The sequence below is a fragment of the Amblyraja radiata genome, chromosome 9 (genome assembly GCF_010909765.2).
Source record: "Amblyraja radiata isolate CabotCenter1 chromosome 9, sAmbRad1.1.pri, whole genome shotgun sequence".
NCBI lineage: Eukaryota > Metazoa > Chordata > Chondrichthyes > Rajiformes > Rajidae > Amblyraja > Amblyraja radiata.
In genome coordinates, this window is record NC_045964.1 from 19,372,550 (window position 1) to 19,388,897 (window position 16,348).

The 16,348-nt window shown below is 38.7% G+C and overlaps 1 protein-coding gene across 7 annotated transcripts in view; it reads right to left on the reverse strand.

Moving 5' to 3' along the window:
• The window catches only part of sipa1l1 (signal induced proliferation associated 1 like 1), a 358,473-nt gene that overhangs the window by 250,943 nt on the left and 91,182 nt on the right, over window positions 1-16,348 (reverse strand). The window contains exon 4 of one of the 7 annotated variants that reach the window (XM_033026814.1): window positions 1,600-1,655. The exons of the other annotated variants lie outside the window; for them this stretch is intronic. The gene's annotated coding sequence lies outside the window, so the exon portion shown is untranslated. The remainder of the gene's footprint in view (window positions 1-1,599; window positions 1,656-16,348) is intronic. 7 annotated transcript variants of the gene reach the window in all.

The window sequence follows — 16,348 nt, forward strand, 5'->3', positions numbered from 1 at the left end:
TATACACGTTCTTTTGCAGAGGGTACTTACATAAAACACTACATCAGCTGATGAATTGGAGATCAAGACTTTATTCAAAGCAGTCAACTGTAAGATGTTAACTTACTGAGAAATTGAATTCTTAAAAAAGAAACAAGCAAACTACTGCAACTTTGCCTAAAAGAGCGATTTCCTTAAAAAATGGAATGGATGGAAAACAATTTACTATAATCATGGACATAAAAATCAATCTGTTATTGCTGCAAGTGTTCTCCAAGTTTAACTCAATGGTCTCCACTGTGATGAGTATCTCACTCTTAAAAAAATACTTGTGCTTGTGTTTTAAAATTTATGTCTTGCCAATTTACAACATCTGATATCGATATTGTGCTGTAATGCAGGAAACAGAAAAGCCAATTTGCCTATTGCAAGAAACACTTAAAACAGTAATGCATGATGACCAAATACCCTGTTGATTTAGGGATAAATATTACAAAGAGCTCAGAGGATAATTTCCTTGCTCTTTTTCGCAAAACTACTAGTAATTACTTTATGTCCATGGGGAGATAAGACCTCAGGGGAGGTAAGACCTCAGCTAAAAACTTTTTTTGTGTAAAGAACAGCTCCTCAGATAGTGCAGCATTTCCTCAGAAGCGCATTGGAATGTAGTTTTGGACTTGTGGTCAAGTTTGTGGAGTGGGAATTGAACCCACAACCTTCTAATTTTGCAGAAGCATGCTATTTACCAAACCACGGCTGTCACTGAAGACAAGGGTGCATCATGCATCATCAGTCTGAAGAAGAGTCTTGACCTGAACCGCCACCCCTTCCTTCTCTCCAAAGATGCTGCCTGTCCCGCTGAGTTACTCCAGCATTTTGTGTCTATCTTCGGTTGCATCACACATCCTTGTTTGAACCATGAGTCATTTTGCTGCTTTCTAAATCCCCAATTGGAAACCAAATTTGCAGTTTGTGAACAAAATTGTTATAGGAACTGTTATATCAATCCCATGTACACAAGTACACTCAATATGAATCTATTATTGATCCCATCTCCATCTTGCTTTACAAGTGTAATCAATTCTGATTTGAGTCCATTTGAAGGAACATAATAATTCAGGCACAGATAAAATGTAGGACTACAGGTTGCAGCTATACGGCATAATTATAATGCAATGAGCTGGGCAATACAAGTAATTTGCAAACTTAAATATTGAACAAATATTTTCAACTTGTAACCAGGCAGAGCAGTTGAACGGGTTTTAATCCCCAGATTTGTCTTACATTACTGTTTGGTTTAATGTTACATGGCGTGCTAGATTAGGTGGTTAATGTGATCAGGAATGGACACTTAGTTATTCATGAGATGCTTTCTAACATGTCTCGTCGTTCACAAGTTCAACAGAGAATGCAGTCTGTCTTTGAAATACATTAAATGCCAAACAGCAAAATAAGGCACTACGTAATTTAAAAAAAAATGTGTTTGTTCTTCCAGAAGCAGTCACAAAATAGCATTAATCTTCCCCAAAATTGACATTGTTCATGAATTTGACAATTCATTAAATAAATCCAGAATCAAAAATGATTTCAGTACTACTTTGGGACCGACAGCCTTTTCACCCAAGAAGCATTTCAATCACAAGCCTAGCAAATAGTTAAAGAAATGAGCATCACAGCTGAAATTGAAGCAAAAGCAAAAACTTATTTGTGAATGAGCATACAGGAAAACTAAATGAACAAGATGAGTTAAAATGGTTTATGCTTTTCTACTTCCACAGGAGATCTCTTGGCAAAATTCAAATATATTGCTGCATGTACAAACTAATCACATTGATAAAAAGCAAGATGATAGCTGCTGTTTGCACCTGGTTTTAACCACTGCTGCCCACACAACATCGATGCAATTCCTTAAGATTGCATGAGCACTCGTGTAGTTAACCTGTGAAGGAAAGAGAAGGAGGGAGCTGACACACAGATGAGAGAGACGATTAGGGTGAAAGAGAAACTCGTATTCAAATAAAAACTGCTAGAAACACCCAGCAGGTCAGGTTGCAAATATGGAATGAGAAACAGAGTTAATGTTTCAGATCATATACCCATCAGCAGAAGCAGGAAAGTTAAGAAAAATGTTAAATTTTAAGTTGGAGAGGAGGAGAGATAAATAAGACATGATGAATACCTCATTTAGAGGAGGTGGCAATGATTCTGCTGAGACATTCGGTTGATGCAAAGAGCGAGACCGAATTTGAAAAGTTAATGAGAGCTGTTGCAATAATCTTAAACAAAAAGGAAAATGTCCAGTATATCTGGCAGTTTGCAGAGAGTAAAAAAGTTATTGAAAAAGGGTAACCTGCAGCAAAACTGGCCAATTTGTATAGAAACAAAAAGCAAGCTATCGAAGAATGTTGAATTCAAAATAATAATAAAAGAACGTACGTTTAAAAAAGAGATGAGGAGGAATTTCTTGATTCAGAGTATGGTGAATCTGTGGAATTCATTGCCACAGGCGGCTGTGGAGGCTATCATTGGGTATTTTTAAAGCAGAGATTGGCAAATTCTTGATTAGTACGGATGGCAATGGTTATGGGGAGAAGGCAGGAGAATGGGGTTGAGAGGGAAAGATAGATCAACCATGATTGAATGGCGGAGTAGACCCAATGAGTCGAATTCTGGTCCTATGACTTGGGTATTTCTAAATATTTTTTTAAAATCAACTTCGTCCTCAGTGCTAGGTATTTAATGAAGAGTACAAACACTGCGTACAGACCTACCACTTATAAGGAGTTCCACTTTCAGAGAGATGTAACGAAAAGCTGTGCTGCACTGGCAGAAAATTACACTGTGCACATGCCTCATTGAATCTTATGCATGTGAAGAGAAAGTGGAATTTGTACCGAAACAGAATTAAATATATTCAAATTAATTGTGTTGCAAATTCAGTCTCCTGAAGCCCAGACCTGAAGTAAGATTTCCAGTGGGTATGGCCACTTGAAATATTTTCTTCTAATCTCCTGGCAGTTAATATATTATTTGGTAAATTACTATAAAATGTAGACCGCCTGGCCAGGGAGAGAGGGGACCTCATTCAATGCCACAGCCAAGTCATCAACATTAGGGCCATTAAGTAAAACAACAAATTGTGTGACCAGTGAGTAACAGGTGGTGTTTCGGGTCTCGACCCGAAATCTATTCATGTTCTCCAGTGAAGCATCTGACCTGCTGAGTTGCTCCAGCACTTTGTTTCCTAACTGAATAGATGTGCTTGAAAAACTTAATGAATTTCTAAGTTACAAAAATAAAGTGCAAATCTTCCACCACTTGGCCCACCAGCCAAAATGAAATGTGTTTTTCAGAGCAGATTTAAAAAGCACCTCTGGCTTGGATGCAATTAATCAGCGTCCCAATGCTGGCATTTTTATTTGTACGTTATTACAAACACTAGATTTCAGTTGCTCAAGAGAGTTAGGTTCACCAGCAAATTCTTTGTCAAAACCAATTTCACAATTCACAGGTCAAATTGACAAAGTATTGAGTATTCGAACAGACTACAACCTCCTTAATTTGAAGAAGATTAACTATATTAGTAATATAGTGGTTACAAACTACGTTTAGCCTGCATTTCCTACATTGGCCTCATGAGCCACCACAAAACCCACACAATCAGAGTGAAAGATAATCTTGTCAACCCCAAGAGACTGTACATAGAGAGAAAACAATAAACCGAGCTGACTCTTTACCAGCTCCTGCAATTGCAGTTCAACATACTTCCGGAAGTGGCAGCGCTGGCCAAGCAGCTGCGGCTCGCCTGCAGTCCGTCTGTCTTTCCTTTTTTTGTTTTCTTTTTGTCTTGTTAGATGTATGTTTTAGTCTATTTTTAGTTGTGTATGTGTGGGGGGTGGGGGAATTTTTTTTTAAATCTCTTCCTTCAACGGGGATGCAACCTTTTCCTTGTCGTAACTTCGTCTCCGTCTGCGCTGAGGCCTAATATCGTGGAGCTGGCGGCCTCCAACTGGAATCGACCTTGGGGCTCCGGTGGCAGAGCCTGTGGACTCACCATGGCTGACTTCAGAGGCTGTGGTGGTGCTGTGGCTGCGACCCGACTTCGGAGCTTTGTAGGCTTTGGCCGCGAGCCCTGTGGACGGTAACATCGGGAGCTCGCAGGTCCCTGGTTGGTGGCCGATTTTCGGGAGCTCCCGCAATGGCAGCTTCGTCCGCTGGACTGGAGAGTAGCAGCTTCGTCCGCCCCGAATCGCGGAGTTTGAATCGGCCCGTTCGCAGAGCTTAAAATCGGCCGCGGGATTTACCATCGCCCGGTGGGGGCTTCAACATTGAGAGCCTCGATCGCCTCGACGCAGCGGGAGAACAAGCAAGGAAGATGTAAATAAGCTAACTGTACAATCTGGAGTTCAAGATCATCTTTAATCAGTACCCATATTATGGCGGTACAGCAGGTAGTTAGTTGTTAGTTCATCGTTACCGCTTCCAAGACTGACCAGTGTGGGAAGTGGGTGTAAGTATGAATCATACAGTAAGGTGGGGTTAGCGATGCTATTCTACGATGATTGGTTCACATGCAATGACCATTCTATAGAAGAGGTAAGACTTTTGGCCTTCCATCTCAGTGAGGAGGTGCCTGGAGATTCACTGTGATGGATGTTTGTGTTAAATTGTGTTCATTGTGCGTTTTGTTGCTTTTTTCTGTCATGACTGCATGGTACGTAATTTCGTTCAAACTTTGGTTTGAATGACAATAAAGGAAATTCAATTCAATTCAATCCAACATACTTCCATTTCACTCTAATGAACTTGCTCTCTGTGAATGCAGAGAAAGTTTGCCCAAACTGATTAAAAAAAATACCACACAGTACTAGAAAAACAGGGTTACCAAAGGGTCCTGACCCGAAACATCGTCTATCCATTTTCCCCAGAGATGCTGCCTAACCCGCTGAGTTACTCCAGCAAAATATGTCCATCTATGGTTACCTAAAAGACTGGTTCAAACACAAAACTTGCTGGATGGGCCACATAAGACACATTCACATAAAGGATTTGATTAATTACTCATTAAATTCCTGACAATTTATGTTTCAACTTCATGAAGATGTGAAAAAATATCAACCTGGTGTGAAAGAACTGAAATTACCTCCACAGAATTTAGTCAACATGCAGGTATTCGTGCCATCAGTTTCACAAATGTACAAATCATTCTACTACTAATAAATGAATAGAAATGGATATCCTGAAACCACGCCTGCCTTGCACCCCTCCCCACATAGACACCACACAAGACACATTCCAACTGACAATGCAATGATAAAATGGAGCACAAGAGCATGTTTGGAGCAATAAATAATCCCTTTCTTTTCCCTTAAGTTTACAAAATAATTATTTCCCAGTTGCCTTTTGGCACTGTTATGCGAGGGTACATTTGGTTGAGCATCATCAACACTTGCCTTGTTTTCATTTGATTATGCATGCAATGTGTGTAAGTATAAATATAATGGCACATCACACATCATATGGAGTCCAAACTGCTTTTCAATTAAGGCTTTGGATATGGCTATCCGGTGAGAATTGCTGGATGGCATCATCAGAAATGAAAGCTTTAGCGCATTTTCTTCAAAAATATCAATTATACGACTCCTGATTAAAATCGGCTAATTAAGCACAGATCAGGGAATCAACGGAGAATAAATATAAAAGTGCTCTGCAGGTCAGGCAACATTTGTGCATGGAACTGACATTTCAGGTCAGAAAGATCCAGATATATCTGTAAAATTAACTGTTTCTCTCGCCATCAATGCTGCCTAATCTGGGTTTTGCTGCATTTTCTGTTCCTATGGCAACAGCAGTATTTTTTATTTTGTTGTGTTGAATCTGGAACACCTTTCTTAAGTGTGACTCAGCATCTACTTTGCTTCTTCCAATACGTAATTACATAATGCAGCCGCAATCACAGCTTTATTAAATGCCAAAGCTACAAAATGTATGGGACCAGCTGCATCAGGTCTTGGTAGTAGATAAGCATAAGATTGTTACAAACAGAATTAATTAACACAAAAAAATGCAGGGAATGCTCCGAAGGTCACTTTCATAGGGAACACACAGATTACATTTCAGATGTAGATTCTTCCTAGGCTGACAGAGTGTCCATTTATTGTGTTCAATAATTCACAAAACTTAAAGATTTTCCACGCTCACATTCTCCTCCATGGAACTTTGAAGTTTTCTATTCTGAAATAATTACATCTCGCAGTTATTAGTCCATGTACAATTATTGGAAAATCCATATGCAACATGGTGAAGAGCTTTTGATGTTGATGACAAGTGCTAATCACTGTTATCTGCAGTCAAAGATCTTATTCTCATCACAGCATGAAACAGAATTGGAGATCAAAGGAAAATATGCCACTATTATTCAGCAATTTGTATGTCCAATTGCAGTTAGGGGTTTTATTCATTTGTGGGATTATAGACATCACCAGCAAGACCAACATTCATCATCATCCCCAATTGCCCTCAAAGTGGTGGAAAAGCACTTAAACTCATTCAGTACATCTTGTGAAGGGATTTATTGGTGTTGATGGGAAATTCAAGGATTTAGAACTAGCAATTATGACATTTTGTAGCGTGGGTGAGGAGGTGGTGATGTTTCCATTTATCATATCCTTTGCATTCGAGTTTAGGGGTTTGCAGATATTGCTTCTGAAGCCTGGTCAGGTAATTGTGGTGTACTTTTGTAGACAGTGTGTGCTGGTGTGCTGGTCAGGGAAGAGTTGGATGCTTACATCAGTGGTTGGGCTATTGATCATGCAAGGCTGCACAGTGCTAGTTGCTGTTAAGCATCATGGTCGAGCTGTATTCATCCAAGCAAAAGAAGATTATTCTATCACAATCCTAATTTAGGCTTTGTAGATGATTTAAACTGCTTAGGGAGTCAGGAGACAAGTCACACTGGTATCTAGCCTCTGATCTACTCTTTTAAATGGATGAGTCCAGTTAGGTTTCTGGTCATGGTGCCATCCAGATGTTAATGGTGAAGAAGTCTGTGATGTAAATGTCTAGGGTGAGTATTTCGCTCCCCGTGATTAGAGATTATATAAATGTTACTTCACTCATCAAATATCAAATCATCCCAGAATGTTTATTGGATTTGACTGGAGATTGACATCCTCAACTCAATGATCTGGACCCACTGATCATTTTGAGCAGTCTTCCAGACACACTACCACATTCACATTCGAATCAGTTTGGCACAAATTTCAATTTTCAAAACATATGGTGCATCCCTCAAGATATATTCTACATTTGTGCACCTTTACCCTGCTCAGGGTAACTCAAGCAAGCAGCTTGGGTTACCCTGAGCAGACATAAAATATATTCCACTTACAGCCTGATCATTAAATGTTCAAAAAAGATCACTATTCCTACTGAAGGACTTTCACGCCAAACACACTTCAAAAAAGGTTTCAATAATATAATAAAAAATGCTCATCATTGAATACAAAAGCTTTCAGTTAAAGACAGATACCTATATGGACAAGAAATACAGGTGATTGTGAATTAAGCAAACTGTTGATTTCCTCACACCAATGGTATGATAATCTTTAGCCATCCTCCAGCTTCACTACCATGTTAATATTCCAATCACTTCGGTGCAATTTTCAAAACATAAAGGACTTATTCTCCCCGAGACATATTCCGCATTTTAAATATTTCGTGGGTAAATTTTGCGCAATTTTGGCCATTTTCGTCACCACTTGGTCAAATATTTAAAACTGAATAGAAATCGAATTGTGCAATACATGCAGGGTGATGGTCTTCAATGTGAATTTGTTGATCAATATATACTGCAGGATTTTACTCAAACTGAAACAAGTTGAGAAGAAATTATAATCCAGACGCAGCAATGAATGTTGGTGCCTGCAAATACAATCGGCAGTTCAAAGATCAGTTAATGGTTCACTGAATTCTAGATTTATGCTCTGTGCCTCAGAAGGATAACAAATCTGCACCTACTACACAAATTCATATCATTATGTAGTTTTCAGTTAAAGGAGATCAAATGTTAGATAATTTAATAGTTTCATTCTCAGATTCCCTACACAGTTGATTTGTTATTGAATCAATTTATGAAGCAACGATAAAAATCTAACATTATGGACAAACTTTACATTATTAGCAATGGATTTCTCAAACGGACTGTGCACACAATTTAATGCAAGAGATAACGGTCCATACTTAATGAACAAAATTACTGCATGTCCATTCTTAGATTAAATTCATGCCAAATACGCTTTCAGCGTAAAATGAGTTACAAACCACAAAATAAGTGGCTGATTTCATCGGTAAAAGCATTTTCCAAATGTTGAACAGCCGCTGGTAGAACAAGTGAATGCTGATCAATGCTAGTTTGTAATATATTGGAAGACTTAACATTACAACTTAAATATTTCTTATATTGCAAGAATCCTATGAAATTCAAAACTCAATTTACAAAATGTTATTTTTTTACTTAAAAAAATGTACTTGAAATACAATTTGTGGTAATAGAAAATTGTTGCATTCATCCATAACTGTTTGCACCCTGCTGCTGGAATTGCCATCATTCAAGTTCACCCAGCAGGACCTTCAACTCAACATACAAAAAGGGAGCGTTCATTCAAGGTGGTAACTTTGATTCAAAGAAATTGGGGAAGGGCTACTGAAAACCACAGGTGCCTATGCTTCAGAAGTCGAGTTTTCATTCATGTTCTGTAGCAGAAATCAGATGCTGACTTCAATGCCTCTTCAAAGTTAGAGTCTCACTTGGCATTTGCTGGGTAATCTCGATCCATGACTTGCAAAGAAGCCAAACTGCAATTTGTCATAAGTTCACATACTGCGTGCAGACCACTGTGTCTCAAGAAAACCAAAGAAACAGCTTCATTATTTATGCGTCCTGTAATCATCCAGATGCCTTTGCCACCATAAAATTCTTCAATAAAAACTAGATGACGCCCATCTTTAGTTTGGGTGCCACTGTTTTTGGGGGAAGGTTTCCAAGCATCTCCTCAAATTTGCACTGTTCTGGATCATATAGTAGTGTTGTTTGTAGTTAGTAGCTTTTTAGTACAAACATGCAGTTTGTAGTTGTTCAGTACATACTGCAGCACTGTTTGTGCTTGCTAGTCCTATGCTATAAACTGGTCAAAGCAGTTTCCAAAGTTATTTAAATTGCCCTAAAAAAAATGCTTTCAACTGGATAAAGTCAGTGGATGATTGTGGGGGGATGAACTCTAGGATCATGATGATCAATCTTACAAAAGGTCTTGCAGAGAATTTTATCTTTTATTGGTTACTGTCAGCCTAGTAGTAGAATATTTCATTTATAAATTTGTATTTTGGCCTGGCTTTGTGTTAATTTTTGTTATTTTTACAGTTCTTAGGAGTTTCAATCCAAGCCATTCTTAGTTTTTTTGCCACATTGCATTTTTTTTCCAAAGACTTAGCAGTAACCTTGTGGAAGTCTTTAAAGATGGGTTTTATGGAACAAATGTGAAGAGGGTAGATTGCAGTCACACAATGTCCTCTAATAATGTTTGGGACAAAGACCCATCATTTATTTATTTGCCTCTGACTCCACAATTTGAGATTTGTAATAGAAAAAGCACATTGTCAGATTTTAATAAAAGCCATTTTTATACATTTTGGTTTCACCATGTAGAAATTACAGCAGTGTTTATACATAGTCCCCCCCATTTCAGGGCACCATAATGTTTGGGACACAGCAATGTCATGTAAATGAAAGTAGTCATATTTAGTATTTTGTTGCATAATCTTTGCATGCAATGACTGCTTGAAGTCTGCGATTCATGGACATCACCAGTTGGGTGTCTTCTCTGGTGATGCTGTGCCAGGCCTGTATTTGAGCCATTTTTAGCTTATGCTTGTTTTGGGGGCTAGTCCCCTTCAGTTTTCTCTTCAGCATATAAAAGGCATGCTCAATTGGGTTCAGATTGGGTGATTGACTTGGTCACTCAAGAATTGACCATTTTTTATCTTTGAAAAACTCCTTTGTTGCTTTAGCAGTATGGCTGGGATCATTGTCGCTGTAGAATGAAAAGCTGACCAATGAGTTTTGAGGCATCATCAGCTGTGGAGGTCTTCCTTGGCTTGCCAGTCCCTTTGCGATTAGTAAGCTCACCAGTGCTCTCTTTCTTCTTAATGATGTTCCAAACAGTTGATTTTGGTAAGCCCAAGGTTTGTCTGATGTCTCCCAACAATTTTATTCTTGTTTCTCAGTCTCATGATGGCTTCCTTGACTCTCACTGGCATAACTTGGTGGTCCTCATGTTGATAAACAGCAATAAAAGTTTCCAACGGTGATGGAAAGACTGGAGGAAAGACCAGGTGTTGGGAGCTCTCGTATACCTGCATTAAGGAGGCAATTAAACACACCTGAGCAATTACAAACACCTGTGAAGGTGTCCCAAACATTATGGTGCCCTGAAATGGGGAGACTTTGTATAAACACAGCTGTAATTTCTACATGATGAACCCAAAATGTGTAAAAATGGTCTTTAATAAAATCTGACAATGTGCACTTTAACCACATGTGATTTATTCTATTACAAATCTCAAATTGTGGAGTACAGAGGCAAATAAATAAATGATGGGTCTTTGTACCAAACATTATGGAGGGCAATGTAGTTACTAATACATCCAGTTGGTAAATAAGGAGCCATGTCTTTACCCAATGAATGGCTAATAAGGAACTCTGCCTCAGTGGGAAGAGGTTGAGGCAAATAGAGTGAATGCTTTCTAAAGGTGATGTTGAAAGGGGGATAGAATTACATGAATAAAGGCTGAGCTAAACAGGATGAAATGAAAAGAGATGTTTGTTAAATATAAACACCAGGACACACTAGCGGAATCAAATGCTTCATCGCTGTGCTGTGCATGTTATACAATGCTAGTAAACTTAAGTTCATTCATTTATGCTCTGCGGACAAATTGAGTAAATTTGATGACATTATTATTTCCTATCAAGACCATAGAAGCAGAAGTAGACCATTTGGCCCATTGAATCTGTTCTATCATTTGATTACAGCCAAATTATTTTCCCCTCTCAACCCCATTCTCCTGCCTTCTCCCCATAGCCCTTGACACCCTTAAAGCCCTGTCGCACTGTACGAGTTCACCCAAGAGCTCTCCCTAGTTTAAAAAAAAAATCAAACTCGTGGTGAGCACGTAGAATGAACGTAGTGGGTACGTCGGAGCTCGGGACGGATCGGCAGGTACTCGGGAAACGTGGTAACTTGTGAAGATTTTTCAACATGATGAAAAATGTCCACGAGTAAAATATACTCGGGATGTAAAAATTTGATACTTTTTAACTCGTAGTTATACCGTAGTAGCTCGTGAGTTTACCGTAGTAGGACCTGGTTCCTATATCACTATTGTATGTTCATGATGGAAATAAGAATATAGATACTTTTCCCCCACCCCCAATCCCCCGATCTTCATTGAACCTACAATTTGGCCAATCTTTTATTCAGCTGCTGTAACGTTTCCTTCCAACAAATACTGTTTTATTACTCTCCTACCTGTCCACGTGGAAAGCTTGACTGGTTGGAGATGCTATCTAAATGCAATTTCTTGTTATTGACTAAGATAATTTCTTTGCTTTTGCAGAATATTTGTTCAGGCTTCTGAGAAAATTTGAAAGCAACATAATAATCAATATACTAATCGCGTTAAAAAGGTTGGATCAGTCTGAAGAAGGGTTTCGGCCTGAAACGTTGCCTATTTCCTTCGCTCCATAGATGCTGTTACACCCGCTGAGTTTCTCCAGCACTTTTGTCTACCTTGGATCCACTAAATATAAATTGAGAATATCGTGCATTCGAGGTGCATTGAAACCATGGTAAATGTCGTTTAACCTGTCATATTCTTTAAACAAAGGAGGGATCTTTCTCAAATGATTCAACCGATGTGCAATTAACAACCTGCATTATTGTGACATGTTGGATGTCGTTCAAGTCGTTATATAAATGCAAATATATGGTATTTTATCCTAGCATCCCCCCCCCCCCCCCCCCCTTACCACCACACAAGAAGCGTAACTGGAAGCGTTTGCATTCGGAGAAGTTCGATATGGACCAGGAATGAAAATTAATAGCTATGAATCGATTAATAGCGAGCTACGAGGTTAGATTGAAACACTTGTCAGAGGGCTAAGAAACAATCCTGTGTTAACGGCGTATTGTTTTAAGTGAGCATTTTGCAGCGACCTCACCTTATATTCTGGTTAAATATTCTTTCCATGGAAATCTCCTATTTCACTTTGAAATTATATCCATTTATAACCGTTTACAACATCAGTAACCACCTTAATGTTCGTGCGTTTAGTACCGGGTATGCTTGAAACAATTTATTGTAATGTACTGTATCTTTAAAAAAAACTACATCAACCAGGTGTGAAAATTACACTGAATCGAACGATGATTGAATATGTGTGGGAATCAACCATTCGCGATCCTGCTGCGAAACATTTAAGTCGAAAGTTGTATTTTATTTCAAAGTCGGAATTTGAAGATTGGGACAGAGATGCTACACAGAGATTTTGATAGGAAGGAAACGTTACAGCAGCTGAGTAAAAGATTGGTCAAATGGTAGGTTCAATGAAGATCGGGCGAGGGGGATTGGGGGTGGGGGAAAAGTATCTATAGCTTGGGACTTGCCTAAATGAGTACTGAGATGGATTATCATTCCACACCAAATTTCTTAGTCCTTTTATGCAATTATCATAACATTATGCTGGATATGGATCAACGGACTATGTATGATACATGCTTGCAAATTAGTAAAACAAATGCTCTTCTTTAGGTACTGTTGTTTCTGGGATGGGGTGACTGATTACAAATAACCTACATTCTATATTTTGTCATAACGTGGCTGAAACAATGGCATATTTTGTGATATTTATTGACATAGAAAGATACAAATGAGTTTGGGCAAAATATTACCTTGCAACATTCTGTATGTCTGATAGATATTGTGAAATGGAACTCAGAAATTATGGGAGGATTACATAAAACTACAATTTAAAAGGTAATGAATAGACTGAGTATTCTTATTTCCATCATGAACATACAATAGTGATATAGGACACCAGGTCCTACTACAGTAAACTCACGAGCTACTACGGCAAACTCATGAGCTACTATGGTATAACTACGGGTTAAAAAGTATCACATTTTTCCATCCCGAGTATATTTTATTCGTGGACATTTTTCAACGTTGAAAAATCTTCACGAGTTACCACGTTTCCAGAGTACCGGCCGTTAGCATTACGAGCCGCTAAGAGACGTCCCCAGCTCCGACATACCCGCTACGTTGATTCTACGTGCTTACCACGTGTTTGATTTTTTTTTAAACTCGGGAGAGCTCTTGGGTGAACTCGCACAGTGGGACAGGGCTTTTACAAATCAAGTGCACTCAAGAGTCTTTCTGATGCATGCATCAGAGAATGAATGAGATGAGAAAGGGTCTCGTTGTGCATCCCAATTCAAAGCACCATTAAATTAGGAACTGGACATAAAAGGTGGCAGGAACACATGCCCTTTATGAGGCAGCAATGAACATGAGAATTCATACTGTAGGCCATAATATTGCACAAATGAGTAAACAAATTGCACCAATGGCCAATCTCTTCCTTAACTGCTTCATCCATTCTTAGCTTATATCTAGTTTCTCACTAGAACTTTAAAATTATCATAAATTGGCAATGATATGGAAAACATATCTGGAAGAGTTACTGGTAACTAGTATTGTTTGAATGGATTACTTCAGGCAAGAGAATGACAAATGAGGACTTTGGGCATTTTCTGCCAACCAGGAGGTAAACACACCAAACAAGGTCATGCCACAAAGTCAATACATTATTTGCACCCATGTTTAGACCTCCACAAATGTACTATTTCTGGTTCCTCTTAGCAGCTCCACATTAATCCAATTATCCACATGACTATTCTGTAATTAGCCATGGCATAAATGAAGATTCTAAAGTAAGAAGGACTGAAATAAATATTGCCAAGTTTAGTTTGCCATAAGGGTTTTTTTTTTAAAGTTAAGATAAAGCATTCTATTTATGGCAGCACTTAAATGAAGAGTTGCAGAGTTATTTTCCTCCTCATTCTCGAAACTAAAATTTGCTTCCTCTTTCACCCTTGCGGTCGCAGTTCCCATCCTATAGCAGCCCCTCAGGGCATTTTATTTAAGACACTCAGTTGCATGCATTCCATTCTTCTCCAGTCAGTGCATTACAACTAAACATTTCTAAAGGTGCTCCACATGCACAGCAAAATATCTTAGCACATTTTAGGTAATGAAGATAAAATAGTAAGTGCAAATGATTTTGAAAACTGACGAGACATGATGAAACAGAATTTCCTGCAGTCAGCGGGCAAGGGTTGACGGAATAGAAAATACCGGCAAAAAAAAAAACTGTTCCTCTCTGATGAGTCTGGTCAGATATACAGCGAGAGATGGCACTGAGAATTAGATGACAAGGCAAATCCTCAGAACAATTTAAAGATAATGATGAGAAGAGATTGCTTGTTGTCGTTGTAAATTTGCAAATATTTTAAGCACGACTGTGTGATGTAACTTCCATCGTAAAAGATACACAATAACATCCAATATTTTAGAAATAAAATTTTATCCCAGGTATATATTATCACAACTCAGTCATAACATTTACCATTTAGAATATGATTTCTGTGATTACATGCCATTTTAATTAATTGAATAGGAGATTTTAACAGGATATTACAGATTCCATTTTAGCTGCATTTCCAATGATTTTATGGCATCAGTGCATGATTTTAAATGTTATCTCTACCGGGAAATGAATTGCAAAAGGGGCCACTTGAAACAGACCCTTTGTGACAATCTAGATATCTTCTGAAATCCTAATCTTTTGACTTTACAATTTTCAAGAAAACCCTTTGAGAATTTTTTTTAAATGAAAGTCTTACTCGAAAGCTTTCCCGCTAAATATAGGGACACAGGGTACTAAAAGAAAATTGATGGATATACGCACATATATCAACAACAATCAATGCCTTCAGGTAAGGTGGAGAGGGCACAAAATTAAATTTCACAACATTCACACAAAGCAATCATCTGCCCATTTGAAGTAACAATTTCGGAACTGAACATTCAATTCCATCTCCACGAGGAAATGTGCTAACACAGTGAAATACTGATAAAATGTTCAACTATCTATTGAATGTCATCTGAGAGAAATGAAACCGCAATTGAAATGATATTTAATGGGTCCATTTAGTATTTACACCTTGCTACCCTTAGAGTCGGAGAGCTATACAGCACAGAAACATGCTCTTTGGCCCATTTTGTCCATACTGGGCTAGTCCTATTTGCTTGTATTTGCCCCATTGTCCTGTAAACTCTTCTGATCCTTACATCTATTCAAATGCCTTTTAAAAATAGTAATTGTATCCATTTCTATGGTTTCCTTTGGCAACTCATTCTCAATAAAGAGTTTGTCTCAGTGAAAAGATTGCACCTGGTCACTCTTAAATCTCTCCCCTCATACCTTAAGCCTACGCGCTTAAGTTTTAGAATGTTCCTTCCACCCGAGAAAAAAATGTGAGCATTCACTTTATCCATGCCCCTCATAATCCTGTGTGCCTCAATAAGATCACGCCTCAGCCTCCTATGTTCTAAAGGAAAAACTCCCAGACCATGCAATCTTTCCCTATAACAAGTCTGCAAGCTCAGATAACATCATGGTGAATCTCTTCTGTGCCCTTTCCAACTTATTGTTCCTATAGCTGGGCGACCGGAATAGTACTCCAAGTTTGGTCGCCCCAACAACTTACACAGCTGCATTGTTTACAGTGCAAGGTCCTGCCCTGGTTTGACATGCCAAATATTTCCCCTCTCATCTTAAACCCATGTACTCTATTCCTTGATAAGGACACTGTGCATTCAGCCTATTGATTCTCCTCATAATTGTATACATCTCTGTATGATCACCCTTCAACCTCCTACACTCCTGGGAATAAAGTCCTCATCTGCCCAACCCGATAGCTTAGGCCCTTGTTTCCTGGTAATATCCACATAACCTTTCTCTACTCCTCAATTCTTATGCTAGTCAATGCTCCCCAAGGGCCCTGATATTTACTGTGAAACTCCTGTCCTGGTTCGACTGCAAGGCAAAGCCTCACACATATTTGAATGAAAGTGCATTAGCCATTCCTTGGTCCTCAAGCCCAGCTGATCAAGATCCCACTGTAATTCTTGATAACCCCTTTCACTGCCTACGACACCACCAACCCGAGGGTCATCTGCAAAACTT